The sequence below is a fragment of the Apodemus sylvaticus genome, chromosome 2 (assembly GCF_947179515.1).
Source record: "Apodemus sylvaticus chromosome 2, mApoSyl1.1, whole genome shotgun sequence".
Taxonomy (NCBI): domain Eukaryota; kingdom Metazoa; phylum Chordata; class Mammalia; order Rodentia; family Muridae; genus Apodemus; species Apodemus sylvaticus.
Genome location: NC_067473.1, coordinates 157,489,026 through 157,502,656, shown reverse-complemented (window position 1 = coordinate 157,502,656; position 13,631 = coordinate 157,489,026). Strand labels below are relative to the sequence as shown.

At 36.0% G+C, this 13,631-nt stretch overlaps 1 pseudogene; it reads left to right on the top strand.

The window, feature by feature from the left end:
• LOC127678097 (vomeronasal type-2 receptor 26-like) overlaps positions 1–13,631 on the top strand; it is a 73,745-nt pseudogene that overhangs the window by 35,296 nt on the left and 24,818 nt on the right.

Sequence of the window (13,631 nt, the reverse complement as noted above, 5' to 3'; positions counted from 1 at the left end):
TAGGTAGAAAGTTGAATGGCTACTCAAGCTTATTTCCTTGGACCATTTTCTTGGAAAATTATTTTCCAGCCTTCTACTCTGAGGTAGTGTTTTTCTTTGACAACATGGTAGGTTTCCTGTATGCCACAAAATTTGGGGTCCTGTTTAATTACCCAGTCTTTTAGTCTATGTCTTTTTATTGGGGAATTGAATCCATTGATTTTAAAAGATATTAAGGAATAGTGATTGTGGCTTTCTGTTATTTTTGATGTTAATTTTATGTTTGTGTATTTATCTTCTTTAGGGTTTGTTGAAAGAAGATTACTATCTTGCTTTTTGTAGGGTTTAGTTGGCCTCCTTGTATGGGCATTTTTAATCTATTATCCTTTTTAGGGCCGGATTTGTGGAAAGATGTTGTGTAAATTTGGTTTTATCAAGGAATATCTTGGTTTCTCCATCTTTAGTGATTGAGAGTTTTGCTGGGTATAGTAGTCTGGGCTGGCATTTGTGTTCTTCTAGAGTCTGTGTGAGATCTGCTCAGAATCTTCTGGTTTTCATGGTCTCTGGCGAGAAATCTGTTGTCTTTACGATAGGTCTTCCTTTATATGCTACTTGGCCTTTTCTCTTACTGCTTTTAATATTCTTTCTTTGTTTAGTAAATTTGGGGTTTTGATTTTATGTGATGGGAGTTTTTCTGTCCTTGTGCAGTCTGTTTCAAGTTCTGTAAGCTCCTTGTCTGCCCATGGGTTTCTCTTTCTTTAGATTAGGAAAGAGTTCTTTAATTTTGTTGAAGATTTTTTACTGGCCCTTTAAGTTGTAAATCTTCACTCTCTTCTATACCTATAATCCTTAGGTTTGGTCTTCTCATTGTGTCCTGGATTTCCTGGATGGTTTGGGTTACAAGCTTTTTACATTTTGCATTTTCTTTGACTGTTGAGTCAATGTTTTCTATGGGATCTTCAGCACTTCAGATTCTTTGCTCTTTCTCTTGTGTTCTATTGTTGAAGTTTGCATCTATGGCACCTGATTTTTTTTCCAAGGTTTTGTATCTCTAAAGTTGTCTCCCTTTATCATTTCTTAGTTGTTTCTACTTCCTTTTTAGATCCTGGATGATTTTTCTTAGTTCCTTGATTTGTGTGTTTGCATTTTCCTCTTATTCTTTAAGGGATTTTTGTGTTTCCTCAATCAGGATTTCTGCCTATTAACCCATGTTCTCTTGTATGTCTTTAAGTGATTTTTGTATTTCCTCTTTATGGGCTTCTAGCTATTGACACATGTTTTATTGTATTTCTTTAAGCGGTTTTGTGTTTCCTTTTAAAGGGCTTCTACCTGTTGACTCATGTTCTCTTGTTTTTTTCTGTTTTTCTTTTCTATATTCTTTGTTTACATTTCAAATGATTTCCTCTTTCTCTGTTCCCCCCTCCCCATATGTCCCATAAGGCATCTTCTCTCCAACCATTCTCCAATCACCTCTCTCCTTTTTCTCTGTCCTGGTACTCCCCTACAATGCTAGATGAAGCCTTTCCAGAATCAGGGCCCTCTCCTTATTTCTTCAGGGGATTCATTTGATATGCTAATTGTGTCTTGAGTATTCAGAGCTTCTGGGCTAATTAATATCCTCTTATCAGAGATTGCATTCCATGTGTATACTTTTGTGATTGGGTTACCTCACTTAGGATGATATTTTCCAGTTTCAACCATTTGTATAAAAATTTCATGAATTCATTGTTTTTAATTGTTGAGTAGTATTTCATTGTGTAAGTATATCACATTTTCTGTATCCATTCCTCCACTGAGGGACACCTGGGTTCTTTCCAACTTCTGGCTATTATAAATAGGACTTCTATGAACAGAGTGGAGCATGTGTTCCTATTATATGCTGTAGAATCCTCTGGGTATATGCCCAGGAGTGGTATAGCAGAGTAGTCCAGTAGTATTATGCCCAGTTTATTGAGTATCCAACAAACTAATTTCCAGAATGGTAATAACACCTTGCAATCCCACCAGCAGTGGAGGAGGAAGAGTGTTCCTTTTTCTCCACAACCTCTCCAACACCCGGTGTCCCCTGAGTTTTTGATCTTAGCCATCCTGACCAGTGTGAGGTGAAATCTCAGTGCTGTTTTGATTTGCATTTCACTAATGAATAAGGATATTGAACATTTATTTAGGTGCTTCTCAGCCATACAATATTCCTCAGTTGAAAATTCTTTGTTTAGCTCTTTACACCATTTTTTTAATAGGGTTATTTGACTCATGTTCTCCTGTACTTCTTTAATGGAGTTACTTATGTCCTTCTTGAAATCCTCTATCAGCATCATCTGTTTGTTTGTTTCAAATATGTGTTCCTGCTCATGCTATGGTTGATGGCTCTATATTGATATGCATACAGGTAGCATGAAGTAAACACAGTGGGGGAAAAAAACGAAATAGAAATAAAGTTGGGATAAAGAATTATTGGAGGGACAGAGAGAAGGAGTTGCAGGGGAAGGAATTGTGGTAGATTTGATTAAAATACATGATATGCATATATGATATTCTCAAGTAATAAACAATATTTACTAAACAAATGGAACAAAGGAAAAATAGTAAACTCTCAAAGCCAACTTTTACTTTATTTCATAAACAAATATAATTTTCATATTGTCTGATTTCCCCTCAACATCAGTTCAACATTTCTCATTCTCTCATATTGTTCAAGTCCACTCATGTTCTGAATATATTATGTGTATAGTATATCTGTATTTTTCTCTCAGAAAAAAATAACTTATTCATTAATTGTTTTTCAATATCATGTTTCAGTGAATATATCCACAGACATTTTCTAGAGAATTCAACTATTGCTCTGTGCAAGATATAGGTCTTATAGGTGTATTTGGAAATTTAAGGGTTGAGTGTAATAAAACAATCTCCCTCATTTTCAGGTATGGTTAAATGCTTCAAATGTCCTGAAGATCAGTATCCAAATAAGCAGAGGAATCAATGTCTCCCTAAAATTATAACATTTTTATCCCATGAAGATACTCTGGGAGTGGTTTTGGTCTCTGTGGCCATTAGTTTATCTGCCTTTTCAGCCATGATTTTAGGATTATTCATTTGCTATCGGGACACACCCATTGTCAGAGCAAATAACAGAAATCTCAGTTATGTCCTCCTTGTTTCTTTAATGCTCTGTTTCTTTTGTTCATTGATATTCATTGGGCAACCCAGAACACTCACTTGTGTCTTGAGACAAATGATTTTCGGGGTTGTATTTTCTGTTGCTGTTTCTGCTATCTTGGCAAAGACCTTCATTGTGGTAATGGCCTTCAAAACCATCAAACCAGGAAGCACCTTACAAATGTGGATTGTGACCCGACTCTCAAATGCTATAGTCTGCTCTGGTTCCATCATTCAAGTATGCATCTGTGCAGTCTGGATGGGAACATATCCTCCCTTCCCTGATATTGACATGCAGTCAGAGTCTGGGCAAATCATCCTCTTGTGTAATGAGGGTTCCACACTTGGTTTCTATTGTGTTCTGGGGTATTTGGGCTTTCTGGCCAGTCTCAGCTTGCTTATTGCTTTTCTGGCTAGAAAGCTGCCTGACACCTTCAATGAGGCAAAAACAATCACATTCAGCATGATTGTTTTCTGTAGTGTGTGGATAGCTTTTATACCTACTTACCTGAGTACCACAGGCAAAACCATGGTAGCTGTGGAAATCTTTTCAATTCTGGCCTCCTGTGCTGGTTTACTAGGATGTATGTTTCTTCCCAAATGCTATATGCACCTACTGAGGTCAGGTAGCGATTTCAGAATGAAGGTCTTTAAATAAATTCTTTATACAAAGGAATTTATTGTGATTTGTGTAAAATGAATCATGTCAGAATATTCAAAGAGTGGTGTGAAGCCAATGCATTTCATCAAAGAATGGCATCTGAAATTTACTCACCTGTCCCTGCAATTCTTTGAGCTAACTAGACACCATGAAGCCAGCCCTCAAAGTCTAGATAGTTGCCTACTAGCGTTGACTTTAGGTATGCTTACTAGATGTTTCTTTAAATCACAGGTTTTTTTTTTTAATTTTTTAAAAAATGTAACAGGACTGGGAATGTAAATTTTAAGAATGAGAGCACATCATTTGTGTGGAATAAAAGTAAAAAATTTTTTTAAAATGTTATTCTTCTCTGTTAGTCATATGCAGCCTTACTCTTTATATTCAATACATGTTAATTTCAATGTAATCATGAGATCTATAACAGAAATTTCATGGTTGCTGTTTCTCAGTTTTGAAGGGCCTGACAAAGAGCACATTTTACCATGTAAGTTTCACCATCTTGGGATATTTTTGATGTCTTCTCTATGCTCAGGTAAAACAACATGGATGCAGGATTAGGACGAGTCCCAGGGGAAACACAGAGAGTTTTATCCTGAGGATATCCAAAAGATCAGTGGGTCGAGACTCCTGAGATAGTAAACAGTCACCATGGGAAGTGCTTTTCTCTTCCAGAGTTAGGAGTTTTACATTGTCTTGACAGAGTGAAAGCTGATATCATTTACAAACATTGGAATCTACTCTCAAGGAGAGACTTTATCATGGTAAATGTGGGCATGGACAAGAGGTATAAGGCCAGGTATTCAACAGGACTTGGAGAATCGTAGAATTTTATATCCTAGACCATGTAATTTTCAGGAATTTTTCTTTATCTAGCAAAGGATTTGTTTTAAACATGATTACGAGACCAAGACCTGTTCAAACTAAAGTTGGACCTTGCAACACTGCAGGGGATTATTGCTCAACCATCCTCAAAAACCAGCACAGAAAAGACTACTTGGCCAAAGTGGTATTCATTATGTTTTGGGACAAAGCTTATTTATGTCTTCCTTAGTTTTTAAATCAAGAGTGTGTTTGCACTCTGTAATGTTGGATACATTACCATCTTCAGATCAAGAAGAATTTAGGGTATTTCAAGTCTACCTTTTCTCTCAGTTATTGCTTATCTTTCACTTAGGCAAATTTATGTCATACTAGACTGAGTTGCTTTTATTTGGTCATAAAAGCAGCACAGAAGATCCCATGGGAATCTTGTTTGATAGTGGTGTAGTAAAGTTTGTTCCAAGATATTACTTGATAGACATAGATACTTGGATTCAAATTGTCTGAAGCTGTTCACTCTTGTGGTTTTACTAATTTAAAGAGGAAGACACTCCACTCTAAAAAGCTGCCAGACATATGGACACCATAAGTGTAAAGAAATCCCTGTTTCCTAGAACCACTTCCTCTCTTGAAGCCATGTACCATAGTGTTGTAAGCCAAGCACAGCCCAGGGACATTTCCTAGTGGATGGCAGGAATCTCACATCCTGGTTGAAGTTATCTGAAAGAATATGTAATTGTTCATCAAATATATGTTGCTAACTAAATCTTTAGACATTCAACAATGTTGTAAATTGTTATATTGTGTCAATCAATGTATGGTAATTGGAGACTACTCATCATCCAGTAAATTCTTAAAACCAATATAAATTTACTGCTTGATTTTGACTTTTAAGTACATGGAGGGATAATGTATTAAAATCTCATAAAATTTTTTAGAGAATTTTCATTATATAAACAATCATTTCGCACCACTTTCCATAAGAAATATTATAATGATTACAGCCCTCTTTTTCCTTTCTTCAAGCATGTTCCCTTACTTGCAGTTCTCTAGAGGGATGCCTTAGTGTAAGTTTTGGGTTGATTCCTTTGTTGTGCCTTAACCAGCTATTTTCATGTCTATGTTATACATTGTACAATTGTCAGTTTTCAGTTCACGAAAATGTGGCATACTTCATGTATTCTCTGATTTACAGCTTTTCTTAAGACAGCTTTAGGAGTTTACACATGTCATCGTCTATAATGTAGCTATATTCAGTCTTTTCCACTGAGGAGTATTAAATCTCTGTACATAAAATTACTTCAATAAGCAACAGATACTCTTCATGCTAGAAATTGGTACTTTTATCATTTTCCCATCACAAGTAATGTTTATTCTATTTCTCGAATAGTATATTGGTTTATACCCATACATATTATCTAGAATTTTACTTTATAATCATTGTTATAGTAGGAAATATTACCTTTCAAATTATTTTCTAAATTTTATTTGAATAATTCAGTCCTCAATAAAGTCTTTAAAAGATGCAATCCTTACTTAGTCATTGTTATAGTTAACTTCCTTCACATTGCGATTTTAAAATGGTGTTACATTTTGTCTTAATTTATACTGAAACGCTGAACAATCAGATTGCAATTTATAACTTTTTGGGAAATTCTCCAGGTGCACAATGATATAAAAATAGTTTTCTTTATTCATCCCATCTATGATTTTCGGGGCTTCCTCAGTATCTCAAATAGTGTTCTCTTTTCATGGCTGTTCTCTGACTTCATCCTTCAAAGTTTTCTGTTCCGTTCTATCTCCTACCTCACAGGATATAACAATTAATAGTATTATTCAATGCTTAATGTTTCTTAAATTATACTTTATATTTTGTTAGAGGGAAAGAGCGTGATTATCTCTATGAATAACATTAGCCTCCTAGTTTCTTAATACATTTGTATAATGAGTCCAAATAAAAGTGTTTGTAAAATATGACATGGTGTTTTTAAACGTCATCTTCTATTTTAGTGGGAAGCCATATGAATTACAGTTAGAGCTCATGTACTGGGCACATATGCTCTGTCTTTCCATTGATTTTTAACACTGAATTAGAGACAGGGTCCACTGGATCCATTCTGTTTTTCCTACATCAACATATAAGTACTTTCTCCATGTTGAACCTATTTTAATTTCTCCTCCCATAAGTACTTTAGTTTTGTTTTGGCAGGATAAGACTTTACTTTCAAAATTTAGGTTTTATGATTACCAAACTATTAATTTATATTTTAATAATTATAAATAAATAAATATTATAAATAATTTCTGTATTTTAATATTACTTTAATTTTAATGTTGTTTATTCTAATGATAAGCAGGATGCCACTGGAATTTGTATGGAGTTACACTGACCCTGTAGATTGCTTTTGCTACAATAATTTTTACAACAGTATTTCCTTGAATACATGAGTATAAGAGGTCTTTGCATATTCTGGTGCCTTCTTTAATTTCATTTTTTTCAATGCATTAAGGTATTTATTATTGAACTCTTCCACTTTCTTGGCTAGGTACATTCCAAGAAATGTGCTTTTAGGAGTTTATTTTTAAGGAAAGTTTTCCTGATTTACACTTTAGTATATTTGTTATTGGTTATAGGTGATATCAATTTTTATAATATTAGGTTTGTTTCTTGACACTTTTCTAGACTTATTTTTCTATATTCTTTGTTTACGTACCCAATGATTTCCCTTTTCCTGGTTCCCCCCATACCCATAATTCCCATAAGCCCTCTTACCTCTGACCATTCCCCAATCACCCCCCTCACATTTCTGTCCTGGTACTCCCATAAAATGCTACATCAAGCCTTTCCAGAACCAGGGCCTTCACCTTCCTTCTTTTTGGGAGTCATTTGATATATTAATAGTGTCTTGAGTATTTAGATCTTCTGGGCTAACTAATATCCATTTATCAGTGACTGCATTCTATGTGTATTCTTTTGTGATTATGTTATCTCACTTAGGACTATATTTTCCAATTCAAACCATTTGCCTAAAAATTTCATGAATTCATTATTTTAATTGTTGAGTAGTATTCCATTGTGTAAATATTCCACATTTTCTATATCCATTCCTTCATTGAGGGACATCTTTTTTCTTTCCATCTTCTGGCTATTATAAATAAGGCTCTTAGGAACACAGTGTAGCATGTGTCCTTATTGCATGCTGGGGAATTCTATGGTATATGCCCAGGAGTGGTATAACAGGGTACTCCAGAGATGTCATGCCCAGTTGTCTGAGGAAGCACCAGACTGATTTGCAGAGTGGTTGTACCAGCTTGCAATCCCACCAGTACTGGAGGAGTTTTCCTCTTTTATCACATCCTCTCCAATACCTGCAGTCTCCTTATTTTGTAATCTTAGCCATTCTGACTGATGTGAGGTGAAATCTCAGAGTTGTTTTGATTTGCATTTTCCTAATGACTAATGATGTCGAACATTTCTTAAGGTGGTCCTCAGCCATTCAAAATTGTTCAGGTGATAATTTTCTGTTTAGCTTTGTACCCATTTTATAATAGGTTTAATTGGTTTCTTGAGTCTAACTTCTTGAGTTCTTTGTATATGTTGGATATTAGCCCTCTGTCAGATATAGAGTTTGTGAAGATCTTTTTCCAATTTGTTGGTTGCCATTTTGTCTGTTTCACAGTGTCCTTTGCCTTACAGAACCTTTGTAATTTTATGAGGTCCCATTTGTCAATTCTTGATCTTAGAGCATAATTTATTTGTGTTCTGTTCAGGAACTTTTCCCCTTTGCCCATGTACTCAAGGGTCTTCCACAGTTCCTTTTCTATTAGTTTCAGTGCGTCTGATTTTATGGGGAGGTCCTTTATCCACTTGGATTTGAACAAAGTACAAGGAGCTAAGGATTGATCTTTTCGCATTTTTCTGCATGCTGGCCTCCAGTTGAACCAGGACCATTTCTTGAAAAGTCTATCTTTTTTCCACTGGATGGTTGTAGCTCCTTTGTTGAAGATCAAGCGACGATAGGTTTGTGGGTTCATTTCTGGATCTTCAATTCTATTCCATTGATCTACATGCCAGTCACTGTAACAATACCATGCAGATTTAACACCATTGCTCTGTAGTACTGCTTGAGGTCCTGTATACTGATTTCCCCCAGAAATTCTGTTACTGTTGAGAATAGTTTTAGCTATCCTGGGTTTTTTGTTATTCCAGATGAATCAGAGAATTGTACTTTCTAATTCTATAAAGAAATGAGCTGGGATTTTGATGGGGATTGCATTGAATTTGTATATTGCTTTTGAAAAGTTGACCAATTTTACTGTATAAATCCTGCAAATCCACGAGCACAGATTTTTCCATTTTCTGAGTTCTCCGATTTCCTTCTTCAGAGACCTCAAGTTCTCTTCATACAGATCTTTCATTTATTTTGTAAGTATTGAACTGAGACACTTTTTATTGTTCTTGGCTATTGTGAAAGGTGTCATTTCTCTAATTTATTTATCAGCCTGCTTATTTTTTGATTATAGAAAGGCTACTAATTTGCTTGAGTTGATTTTATAACCAGCCACTTTTTTGAAGTTGTTCATCAGATGTAGGAGTTCTCTGGTAGATTTCTCTGGCGGACAGCCTATGGAACCTTGTGAAGTTGGACTGGATGTACTTTTTCATTATGATATAGATATAGCTACAAGCCTGTGGGAGCCAAGGAGTGGCCTGTGGTAGTTTAAATAAGAATGGCTGGCTGGCCTGAGGTGTAATCCCCTTTAATGTCAGCACTTGTGAGGCAGAGGCAAGTGAAAATCTGAGTTCAAGGCTAGACTGGTCTAAGGAGTGAATTCCAGTAGAGCCAAGACTACACAGAGAAACACTGTCTCAAAAGACAAACAAACAACTAAAAAACAATGAAATCCCCAGCCATAGCCTAATATATTAAATGCTTAATCATTTTGGGTCACTTAAGTATACTATCATATCATCTGTGAATAGTGATAGTTTCACTTCTTCCTTTCCAATTTGTATCCCTTTGACCTCCTTATGTTGTCTAATTGCTCTAGCTAGAACTTGAAGTACTTTATTGAAAAGATATGGAGACGGGGCAGCCTTGTCTAGTCCCTGATTTTAGTGGGATTGTTTCAACCTTCTCTTCATTTAGTTTGATGTTGGCTACTGCTTTGCTGTATATTGCTTCTACTATGTTTAGATATGGGCCTTGAACTCCTATCCTTTCCAAGACTTTTAGCATGAAAGGATGCTGAACTTTGTCGAAAGCCTTTTCAGCATCTAATGAAATGACCATGTGTTTTTTTTTTTTCTTTGAATTTTTTCACGTAGCAGATTGCGTTGATGGGTTTCCATATATTGAACCATCCCTGCATCCCTGGGATGAAGCCTACTTTATCATGGTGAATGATCATTTTAATGTGTTCCTGGATTCAGTTGGCAAGAATTTTATTGAGTATTTTTGCATCAATATTCATGAGGGAAATTGGAGTTCTCTTTTGTTGATGTCTGTTTCAGTGATTTTGGTATCAGCTTGCTTGTGGCTTCAAAGAGTTGGTTAGTGTTCTTTCTGCTTCTATTTTCCTAGGCTTTTTTGAAAATACTTATGAGGTAGAGATTTAGGATCTGGCATTAAGAAAATCATGCCAGCTTAAAGTAAAGACATGCTGGCCTTTAACTTATGTATCTGTATTATTTGTATTGCTTTCTCTTGTCTTATTCATGAAGCTCTGTATTCAGTGGGAATAGAGAAGACAGACACCCTTTTTTTTTATTCATGGTTTTATAAGAAATGCTTGAAGTTCTGTCCATTCACTATGATGTATAGATGATTAGTTTTGGGTTCATTAATCTTAGCTTTTCTTTGTTGAGAATTTTTCCTTCTTTTTTGAGTGTCTTCAGATGTTTTGGTTTGAAGAATGTTGTATTTTTATCAGAACCTTTTTCATCGAATTATTTGATTGTGGGATTTCTATGCTTGAGTTCATTTACTCCAGTTCCTGGGGATCAGACACCCTCTTCTCAACTCTGTGGGAACTGGACAAGGAATAGGCAAAATATATGCGCGCATACACACCCACACACACAGACTGAATTAAGATCAACAAAAAAATATCAAGGCATAGTGATACATATGTTTTACCCCAGCACTTGGGAAGAAGATATACATGGATCTCTATGAATATGTATCCAGCCTAGTCTATATATTGAGTTCTAGGACAGCCAAAGCTGCATAGGAGTCAATGTGTAATATTTGGAAATCACCTACATTTTCCTCATAGATTTTTCTCAGTTTATTCCCTGCTACACAGCAAACAATGCCAATGTGGAGACTGCTTGCTTTAAAGCTCATCAGTGTAGTTGCAAAAGGAGAAATAACATTTTTCAGACAATGTATTGCGATAGTGAGTATCTTCGGCTAGCCTGGAACTCACTATGTAGACCAAGCTGGCCTTAAACTCACAGATACCTTCCTGCCTCTGCCTGCCAAGTGTTTGGATTGAAGGCATTTATTATGAAGAAAGAAAATGCCTAGAAATTTTAAATACTGCTTTAAATATCGAATACAAAGAATAAAATGAAAATATGATAAAAATATCTAAAAGCCTAGTAATTGTGAAAGAAGATACAGAATTATGTTTGTTATTAAATTATATAAATATTCATCTGGAAAATGCAATATAAAGTGTAATAAGAAAATCAACAATGGGATGTAAATTGTAAAAAAAGTCAAATATCTCTATTTCCACATGTTATGATAGCATAAGATGGGGATCTTCAGATATTCTCTGAGAGAACAGATATAGCTGATAAACAGTTCCATCAAAGTGGGTGGAAAAAAAGTTAAATGTAAGAAATAGCTGGCCTTTTTTTTTTATACAAATGATAAATTGGTTGAGAAAAAATCTGGAATACAACGCAATTTGTAACAGTCAAAAATAACATAAAATATCTTCTGTAACTCTAACCAAGCAAGTGAAAAATATGTATGACAAGAACTTCCAATACCTTTAGAAAGAAATCAGAGAATATATCAGAAGATAGAAAGATCTCTTGCGCATCAGTATAGGTTGGATAACATAGTGGAAATGACCATCTTACCAAAGCCATCTAATGGTTCTGTACAACTCCTATTAAAATTCCAATACAATTTTTTTTATAAAACTTTAAGGAGGAATTCTCAATTTCTTATGCAAAAGCAATACAAGGCAAGAGAGAAAGAAAAAACAAACAAAAACTCACTAAATCTGAAGCAATCCTGGGGAAGAAAAAAAATTTCATGAGAAATTACAAACTGTCATCTCAAGTTGTACTAAAGAACCACAGTGGTATTGGTATGGAAAAATATACTTGATCAATAGAATTGAATGAAATAAACAGATAGGTCGCTTGCCACCATCTTGGACACAGGAGCTCAGCCAGGGAAGCGCCTGACCTGCAGGGAGTCCTGAGGTTAGAAGGAGCCCTCCTGGTCTGGAGTTGCCACCTACCATCTTGGCACAGACAGCTCAATCAGGTATGCAGAGGGCACCAGAGTGAACGATTGCCCAGGACACATCCTGCTTCGGTTGCTTCCCCACCAGGGAGCAGGGCAGGTCTACAACTGCCTGGGCACATATCCTGCAGGGAGCATCTGTCCTGCATGAAGTCCTGTGGTTAGATGGAGGCCCGTGGCCCAAGGACACTAGTCACCATCTTGGGTCCAGGAGCTCAGCCAGGGAAGCACCCGACTTGCAGGGACTCCTGTGGTTAGACAGAACCCTGCATTCTGAGGTCTCCAGCTAACATCTTGGTGCAGGGAGCACAACCAGACCCACAGGAGGTTCAAATACCAGCCAGTGACAACAGGACTAACACCAGAGATAACCAGGTGGCAAAAGGCGAATGCAGAAATTTTACTAACAGAAATCAAGGCAATATGGTAGCATCTGAACCCAATTCTTCACCAACAGCAAGTCCTAGATACCGCAACACACTAGAAAAACAAGATTTGGATTTAAAATCACTCATCATGATAATGTTAGAGGAACACAAGGAGAACATAAATAAATCTCTTAAAGAAATACAGGGGAACATGAATAAGTTAGAAGCCCTTCCAAAGGAAAAACAAAAATCACTTAAGGAAATTCAGAAGAATATGGGTCAACAGCCAGAAGCCAATATAGAGGAAATGCAAAAGTCACTTAAAGAAATTCAGGAAAATTTGAGTCAACAGGCAGAAGTCATGAAAGGGGAAACACTAAAATATATTAAAGAATTACAGGAAAACTTAAACAAATGAAGGAACTGAGCAAAACCCTGCAGGATCTAAAAACAGAAGTAGAAACAACTAAGAAATCACAAAGGGAGACAACTTTGGAGACAGAAAACCTTGGGAAGGAATCAGGGGCCATAGATGCAAATATTAACAACAGAATGCAAGAGATGGAAAAATCTCAGATTTGGAAGATACCATAGAAACCATTGAGTCAACTGTGAAAGAAAATACAAAAAGCAAAAAGCTTGTAACCCAAAACATTCCAGAAAATCCAGGACACAATGAGAAGGCCAAACCTAAGGATTATAGGTATAGATGAGAGTAAAGATTTACAAATAATATGGCCAGCAACTATCCTCAACAAAATTATGGAAGAAAACTTCCTCAACTTAAAGAGAGAGTTGCCTATGAACATATAAGAAGCCTACAGAACTCCAAACAGCATGGACCAGAGCAGGAATGCCTCCTGTCACATAATAACCAAACCCCAAATGTACCAAACAAATAAAGAATATGAAGAGAAGTAAGGGAAAAAGGCCAAGTAACATATAAAGTAAGATTGATTGGAATTATACCAGACCTCTCACCGGAGACCATGAAAGCTAGAAGATCCTGGGTAGATCTCATGCAGACTCTAAGAGAAGACAAATGCCAGTCAAGATTACTATACCCAGCAAAACACTCAATCACCATAGATAGAGAAAACAAGATATTCCATGATAAAACCAAATTTACACAATATCTTTCCAAAAACCCAGCCC